The following is a 9,323-nucleotide window of genomic DNA, read 5'->3' on the forward strand; positions in this document are numbered from 1 at the left end:
TTGCTGTCCGGTGAGGATCGTAGTTGCAATAAAAGCGGAGCGCTTTTCAGTAATGAAGACACAGGGAAATACTGCCTGAAGAACTGCTTCTCATGGGCTGAACATTTGGAAGTAGAGCTGTCAGGTCAGAGAGTAGGCGATGTCTTCTGACACATCTGTTAATTCAGGGCGAGCAAATGAATAATTGCACACCTACGGAATACGAGATATTTTGAAGACAAACTCAGGGTCTGCAAAAATCATTCGCATTATCGCAGTGCGATGCAGCTGGAGACTAGTACAGACTTCTGTTACCGTGCGGTAAACAGAAAGATGAAGAGTCCAAGAGATATCTTGTTGAAAATTCTCGCAATGTCGAAGGCGATGAAATCGAGCGTCACAGCAGTAGATGGTCCTTCATTATTGCGAGAATCCCCATTAATCAGAGACCTAAGTCCATGATTGTTGGGTAGAGATACAGTTCGGTAGTCAATCAAAACCAGGGGAGGAGAGAGACGTAACCGACCGTGCATCTCCGAGACCTAGCTGATACTGAGCTGCTATCAGGCAGTTCAATACGCAGTAGCTCTCGGTGACTCGTCATCCTGAGTTGCCAGTTAATCCCTTCCACGAAGGAATGCGTTCGGCTAGAACCATCGAGCATAAAAGAATACGCTCGAGCAATTATATTTAAACGAAACGGATTTCGGTAAATACAAAAGCTGTTTTGGTGTTGTCGTGACAATACCAAGTATCTAAAATCGAAAACTGATAACTGCTGGGAGGTTGCAGGCACCCGAGTTGCAGTTCAATTAAGATACAATTCGTCTCGGTCACAAACCGTAGAGTTAACTACGGTCTGTGCCTACCCCCCGGACAATTCAACTGTTAAAAGAATCATGTCGCGAGGGTAATATACGTAGTATATTTGTAGGTTCTGTAACACGACCTCCATCCTAAATTCTTTTCCCCTCGAGGAATGAGAATAAGGATTGGAGATCGACCGCCTTCGTTCTCTAGTCAAGAGAAGTGAAGGAGAAGTCTTTCCCAAAGGAAAGCTTCAATGGTGAACAGAATACCAAAGACGATAGTTCAAGCCAACTGGAAGTTCCCGTCCGTTCTTCTCTATTCCAGGTTAATCGCCTACTGTGAGATATGAAGTTTTCATAATAAAACTAATATTGTAATACTTACCTGAACACCTGAATTAGCCTGGTCACTGACCAGCCCGAACTATATCCCCACATATTTACCCACTAAGTGGGTAATTTTAACTGTCAGTGTTACCAACGCTGCAGGTAAAATCTAGTCAAATGAGTTACCTGTGTTACCGTTGGCAACGCTGCCGCAAATACCTGCCACCAGTGGCCTGTCTCCTCATTCCTCAATTGAATCATTCACTATCAAATTGAAGTGGGGAGGAGGGTGGGAATCATCAGGTGTTCAGGTAAGTATTACAATATTAGTTTTATTATGAAAACTTCATATTGCAATACACTCCCTGAACCATGAATTAGCCCGATTAACAACATTTAGTCGGAGGCGGGGTCAATCTCATTCAGCCCGACCTGTCCACAGAACTACGCAGGTAACTCATAAGCAACCTAGCATGTATAAAAGCATGTATCCTCACCTAGTTATCTAAACTCGGAGGTGAGGATGTTTGCAAAGAAAGTACTTCAAACATCAGTGTTGTGTCTAAGGTACTGTCTAAGTCAGAAGTATCTCCATGTGATAAGCTATACTACTTATTCATGGAGGTAAAAACAAATCTCCTCACCTGGTTGTCCAGCTCAGTAGGTGAGGATGTTTGCAAAGAAAGTACTTCAAAGTCAGTGTTGAGTCTAAGGTACTATCTGGGTCAGAAGTACTTCCCATGTGATAAGCTATACTTCTTATTCATGGAGGCAAAAAAAAAAAAAAAAAAAAAAATCTCCTCACCTGGTTGTCCAGCTCAGTAAGTGAGGATGCTTGCATAGGAAGTACCATACCGTCGGTGTCGAGTCCTAGGTACCGCCTGAGTCTGAAGAACCTCCATGTGTATTCTATACCTCTCATGTATGGAGTGGAAATGGTGAACCTCCATGTGGCTATGTAGCCTCTCATGTATGGAGGAGAAGTTGAGTGTGCAGGACCTTCAGTTCTCTACTGCTCACTGATGTAGATGACTTGTGCTGAAGAAGTAGTAGTTATTCCAACATGACCATCGGGATCTGCCTAACCTCAAGGGCCTAAGGGACAAAACACACTGTCTAAGCTGGACCAACAGAAACACTAGAGTTCATTAGACTATCACTGCCTCCCTAAACTTCTAACACCATAAAGTTCATTAGACTATCACTGCCTCCCTAAACTTCTAACACCGAAGTTCATTTAGACGGGGATCACTGCTTACCTAAACTTCTAACACCCTAACTCTACTAAGCCAACTATAAAAGTTACCGCAACGACAGGACCCCGAGAGTAACCTCTCTGAAGAAACTGAAATTCCTTAAGGTACGGTGTTGTGAAAAATCACAACTCTCTCTCAAAAAAAAAACCACCTACACAATCGCCGACAGCGAAACATTCCTCTGGAAGCCAAAGGGTAGCCCTCCGCATACTTGCGCCCTTGGATTGACTAAGAACCCATTCTTTATGAGTGTCGGATAGCGCTGAGGCAATGATTTAACAATAGTCCCTCCTCTCCTTGCCAAGAACATAGCATAATCCTCAGAAATGTTAGTCTGGTATGCAAACCCCCTCGAAACCAAAGTGAAGAGGTTATCAAACAGTCCAGGCTCAGAGAAACACCCATCAACTCTTACCACATTCGCACAGTGTGGCTGTGAAAGGTGTCCTCCAAATACGAGCCTCATGATTCGTAACCCTTAACACACGAATCAATGAAGGAACCCAATAGAGAAAAAAACCCTCAACTGACTCGTAACCGGAAGTAGGACTCCGACAGAGGAGTTACCCGCTAGCTCATACAGAAAAATGATGCTAGCTTAAGTCATTCCCCAAAAACTGCCCGACTCGCCGAAACCAGACTACCCTACTTGATGTTTGAGAGATTGCTGGTTTGGTTGAATACAACATATCAAACATTACTTGAATTAACTGAGATACCTCTAGAGCCTGGAATGCGGAAGGATAGAATGGACAAAGTCCACAATCCGTTATACTCGCTTCCTTCGCCGGAGAAACAAAAAAAACACACAACTAGCAACCGAGTCTCTCTTCAAAGGTATCTATCCTCTGTCAGACCTGTCCGGCCACACCGGAACAGGAAAAAAAAGGAGAAAAGCCGAACCCCGACAAGAGCAGCACCCAAGAACCCGGAACCTACTACACCTGCTGCTTCGATACCAAACGACATAAGATCCCATCATATCTGAGCCTACCGATCTGATTGCGCAACGATATACCAACAAGAAGATGATAAAACTCCTGTGCAAGTCGTACTCGACTGCGCAACACGCACTCCCCCCAGACATCATGATGTAACCCCTGCTGTCCGACCGTTGTCCACCCACTCACAAGAGCGAACTGTCTGTCACCAGTTCGCAAAACTTGTAAGAGTTAGTCACTCGACTGCGGATACCCTCACTACCCAGTGACGATAACGTTACGCCTGAGCCGAATATACCTTGGCGATGAACGACCACACATGCGAGTCACTCCCATACTGTTGCGCCAAACATTGTACCAACCAAGACGATGACCTAACCTTGAACCAGTCTCAATTTACTGCGAAACTCCGCACTCACCATTGACTATGACACGAGACCAGGACGACTACAATAGGCGAGCAACACCCCTAAAGAGCGAAGAAGTCGCAAAACGCGATCCAACTAACCCCCTTTACCAATACGTACTAAACCTAGACTGGAGTCCGGAGCAAGTGAGGGAAAGAAGTACTCCCGACACGGAATCAAGGTCGAACCCACCTTGAAAACCCATAAGGACGGAACAGAAAAGCAGCAGGAAAAAGTTGAGAAAATAAGGAGAGAGAAAAGTCACTACGAGTAACCCACAGGAACACCTAGCGCCGACATTGTGCAGGTGGAGAACCAACTGTGCGGTACAGTGCTCTAATAACGGGTTACGAACTGCGGAACCAATGGGAGCCGCAGAAGGAATTACCAGCTACCCTAAGAAAGGGGCCCGAGGGCACAAAAGGTGCTAATTAAGATGCAGACTAACTGCGAACGGCCGTAGCCCCCCAGCAATTACCGCGGTAAGCATGTTACGTCTCACTCCTAAGGTATAATGGGAACGAAGAAGGAAGATTACTACCCTATGAAAGGAGTGGGTGGTGACAACCGGTATCGATACAGTCAACGTTGGCGCAGGTGAATCTCCAATTGCCGTAGCCTCCTCAAGAACTACGGAGGACACATTACGTCTCAAAACAAGTAAGGATGAAAAATACGGAGTTGCGGAACCGCCTTGAAGCATCACATCAGCAGCCTGAGAATTACAGGACCCGTGGAAGGTGCTACGAAGGCAGCCCCTCCAAATTATTTCCTTAACCCAGAGAGAGAGAGAGAGAGAGAGAGAGAGAGATTGAAATCATCTCCAATTTTCAGGATGAAACAATGAAACTGGCTCTACTGTGATATTGGTAAATAAAAACAGGATGAGCGAGAAGACTCCGAAGCGACATCCGAAAGAAATGAGCAGCTGAAGAAGGTTGTGTAAAGACATTATAAGTTTGAACAGGAAAAACTGGGCGAGAGAAACTAGACCGACTCTTTTCCTCATGATAATCTGAGAAACATTAGAAAGTCAGGAAATTATTCAAGACGTGGTCGTCGATACAGTCCGTATTGAAGCTACCGTAATTGACTTGCGTTAATTCGATTTTACGATGGGGTTAGTATTTGAAATCAGAACTACATTGCAAATAAGTCTTGCTATCTCTCGCGCAGCTGGCGTAGGCAACATCGTGCATCAGACAGCGAGAGTTGTAGGGTTTAAAATAAAATTTAGGCCAAAGGCCGAATATTGGGAACTATGAGGTCATTCAGCGCTGAAGGGAAATTGACAGAAAAATGTTTGAAAAGGTGTAACAAGAAGAAAAAACCTCTGTTGCACAATGAGTCAATTGTTAGGAGAGGGTGGAAAAACAGCATGAGTAGAGAAAAAAAATGAAATCAGGAAAGTAAGAGAGAGAGAGAGAGAGAGAGAGAGAATTACAACCGTCTAACGTCTCCAATTCCATAAATTTGCACCCTCTTCTAAGTTAAAAGGTATTATCTTAATGATAATATACTCGTATAACTGCATACAGCTATGAACAACGAACGAGAACTTGTTGCTAATACGATCGAATCCTATAGCAACATACTTATTGTATTGATCGGCGTGTGAAGTAATCGAATCCGATAACAACGTCTGTTTATTGTATTCATCCGCGTGCGACGGTAATTACTGTATTCATGATATAAATGTAGCTGAAGCTGATAAGGCAAAATTACGTGCATCAGCAACCTGGAAGAGGTCCCAAGTGAAAAACGAACGGAAATCGCTAAATTTACCGCATCTAAGCTGAGGAAAAACTAGCTCTAATGAGACGTATTAGTCAAATTTGCCTTAAATTACATCGTAAGACGAACAGCATGACTTCGTTTCATAAGTTAAGTATCCAGATACTCATTATGGTAACTAGGAACAAAAAACATTAGCCGAGACAAGTGATATGGTTGAATCTGGAGACAAGGAAATAGACTAGCCGCATCATTGTCTGTCTAAAGCCACGCCTGCTTAACAAGTGCTGTTTTGAAAAGCTTGTGTAATTGTAATTTAATTGAAAAAAAAATACATTACATTTCAATTTAATTGAAAATTAATAAATTACATATTTAAAGTAATTAAATTAACTTTATTAGGTCAAAATATTAATTTCAGTTGTCACTGTAATTTGATAATACAACTGGTAATCTTTGTAACTGTAATTGACATAAGCACAATGTAATTACTGACGGCCATTAGTCCGTTAAACGTATGAAGACGTCATACAACGAAATCCTTTTAGTATCTGAAATCTAATCATATGCCACAAGATACCAGTATTGACTGTTAAATGTCCAACATAGTTGAAAACAGTTTGCTTCAAGAAAACATGTCTTCTTCAAGACGACAACCTGGCCTAAGTAAGAAAGAGTTGTTACGTTAGTTACGCTATCCAATCAGGACAAGATGAGGTGGATACGGCGACGCAAACCCTTATTGGTCATCAGCTGATTCCAGAGCGTGAATGACTGCCGAGTTAGTATTTTACACTACCCTAATATGATGATACATACAATACAATTAATGCTTTACGGACAGAATCTGATCTTCATTCTGTTCGATTACATTCCTATTGAATTATACTAAGATCGGATTTTCGTTCGTTTCAATTACACCTGTACTGAATTATCCGTATCAGAATGCCTGAGCCTAAAGCGTTAGCCACTATAAAAAATCAGTCTACCTATATGTAGTACAGCGAATACTTTCGGCTAGGCAAGGCTACTGTACATTCATACGATATATCATCGTGAACAGAGGATAGTCGTAGTTAATTTATTCGATTTCTCTACATAACGAATTATCGTACGTCGATATGCGTTGAACAGAGAATTAGTTGATATTAAAAATTTACGCTATCGTATAAGTAGAGGAAAGTAACCTTAAAGACGAAAGATAAGTATTCAAACTCTTCAGAACCCGACAGACCCGAAACCCAGATCTGAACGGCCAACCATGGCCTAAAAGATTCTGACGCAAGGAACTCGAAACAAGAAACACCCAAGAGGCTCTAAGGACATTGTCCCCTCTATAAACTACTAATAATAGAAAACCGACCGGAAGAAGCCTGCACTTCTCTTCCTAAACACGATTTAGCCTATTATCCCTACTCGTCTATATCTGACCTAAATTTTTCATCATCCTGAACTTACAAACGAGGGGAGGGGAAATCTGCTGCCAACACTGCTGCTCCGCGCCGGGGGGGCCGGCAGAACCTACCCACTCGGAGGCTTGGCGGTTTCTCCATTACCCCCAGCACCCGTTAGGGCTGGTTCTGGAACAAGCAGGGGGGCTGAAAAAGACGATTAGAATTCACTATATTACTACTAATACTATCTCTATTTGGTTAAATTATTCGTCAGGCTAGAAATATGCTTAACATACTATTATGATAACCTGTCCACTAATTTCTGGAATAACTAACTAATGTTTCGTTGTCTCCTGACCAAGACAAACATCTGTGACTAGTATTGCACTAAACTTTCTACACGAAATAACGAAAAGAACGTCGATCATGTGTGCGGGTACTCATCCTACGCTTGAAGGGCGTGCAGAGCCGATGATCACCACATATCCAGCAGAGAAGGTAGAAGGCTCGATCGTCAAACTTGTAGATGAAGTAGAAGCAGAGGCGTTTGCAGTCGGCGACAACGTTATTTTAGAGCCGATGAGCACCAACATATCCAGCAGTAGAAGGCTCGATCGTTCGAGGCGTTTGTAGAAGGCGATGACGTTTATTTCCTAACTTATCCTTAGCGAGTACAAAGTAGCTATCCAAAGTGAAACGGGAAAATTCGTAGTTTGTAACCAAGATGCGAAAACTCTGAGTGGGGTCGGGCTAAATGACCAAAAGTTCGCCTGATGTGGGACTGATCCGCACAGCAAGGCGAACAAAAACAACTTGAGGAATGAGGAGACAGGCCACTGGTGGCAGGTATTTGCGGCAGCGTTGCCAACGGTAACACAGGTAACTCATTTGACTAGATTTTACCTGCAGCGTTGGTAACACTGACAGTTAAAATTACCCACTTAGTGGGTAAATATGTGGGGATATAGTTCGGGCTGGTCAGTGACCAGGGCTAATTCAGGTGTTCAGGGAGTGTATTGCAATACTCTTCTTTCAGCAGCAGTCTCCTTCCAAATGCTAGAAATTACAGGAATTCGAGCATAAGCGAGGTTCCCGATTATCGTGTAACAATTATCGGGGATTCTCGCTCACTTTGGACCGTGGTCTCGCCTAAGTGTTTGGAGATCGTAAAAAACTCGAACACTCTGAGTGTGCTAGAAATTCCGTAGAATTCTAAGCACTCTGCGAAACCCACCGAATTCGTCAAACGATATCGGCTGGTGGTCCTCTCGATTCCCGTAGAAATCGAGAAAGGGCAGGATCCCTCCTCAACGACCGGGGCTTACGTCAGGTAGGACCCGAAGGTCCCCCCGGTAGCGCAGCCCCTAACGTGGGATCTTACAGAGAAATCTCTGTAGGATCCCTCCCCTTTCCCTCGTAGCCGTAAGGAGAGAGGGAATGGGGGAGGAATTGGATACTGGCTCGCCTTCCCAGCGGAACTAGCAGTTGGAGAAGAAAAGGAGCAGCCATCGCCTTACGGTGATGGCTTCTCAGAGCCTGGGAAAACGTATCGTCAGGATAAAACGTTTTCCCGAGAGGGTTACGAACTCATACTGTAGGTAAGGGTCTGCCGCCACTGTGAACGTCGTCTGGGTGGGGCTGATCGACACCTGACAGGAGAGAGCCGATACCGTCCTCGACGACTCATTCCAGTCCTCTTCGAGGTCGAAACCTCTCAGGAGGACCGAAGGGGTATTCAAATACGGTGTCCGAAGACACGTAAAAACGCTCTGTCGCAGTAGAGGAGGTGGAAGTAGCTTGTTCGACTGGCCAGAACTGAGAGAGCCTTCTTTGTCCGGAGACGAGAGACTACCTGGTTCAAAACACGTCGGCAAGCTCCGATCGCGGCAGACCCCACCGTCGATTTGGGTTCCCTCTCGGGCCCCAAACAGACTCGAGCCGAGACGTGGCTCTGCTGGTAGGAGCGGCGATCCTTCCCCGAGGTCGTTGTGCTGACGAATCAGCGCCATAACCTCGGCAAAGTTCCTCTGGATCTCGGAAGTCAGCAGCTCGTGCAGAGTAGGACCGTTAAGTCCTTCGAACAAGAGCATATTCCGAGAACCTTCCTCCTAAGAAGGGGGAACAGCGACAGCCCTCTCGGTCTTCTCCATCCACTTGCGCATACGTCCTGGCCGGTCCAAGAACCGTGCCTGGCACGTAGGGCGTCGTGGTGGGATCATGAGGGGCGCACCCTCACGATCACTCCTCAATACCTCGCTCCTCCGGTGTAACCCGAGGAGGTTGAAGGTACGGGAGAGGCAGACCTGACGCTCCCATCTCGCTCGCTGGCAGAACCAGCAGGCTTGGAGGGCTGCAGGCGATCGTCAACCCGCGGTGGTGGCGATCGAGCTGCAGGCCTGGTCGAACCGTCTCGCTGAGAACGGCTGGACTGAGCACAGCGGCCCCGATCTCGAGTGTCAGAAGAGCTGGTGCTGGT

Source organism: Macrobrachium nipponense, chromosome 12 (assembly GCF_015104395.2).
Source record: "Macrobrachium nipponense isolate FS-2020 chromosome 12, ASM1510439v2, whole genome shotgun sequence".
NCBI lineage: Eukaryota > Metazoa > Arthropoda > Malacostraca > Decapoda > Palaemonidae > Macrobrachium > Macrobrachium nipponense.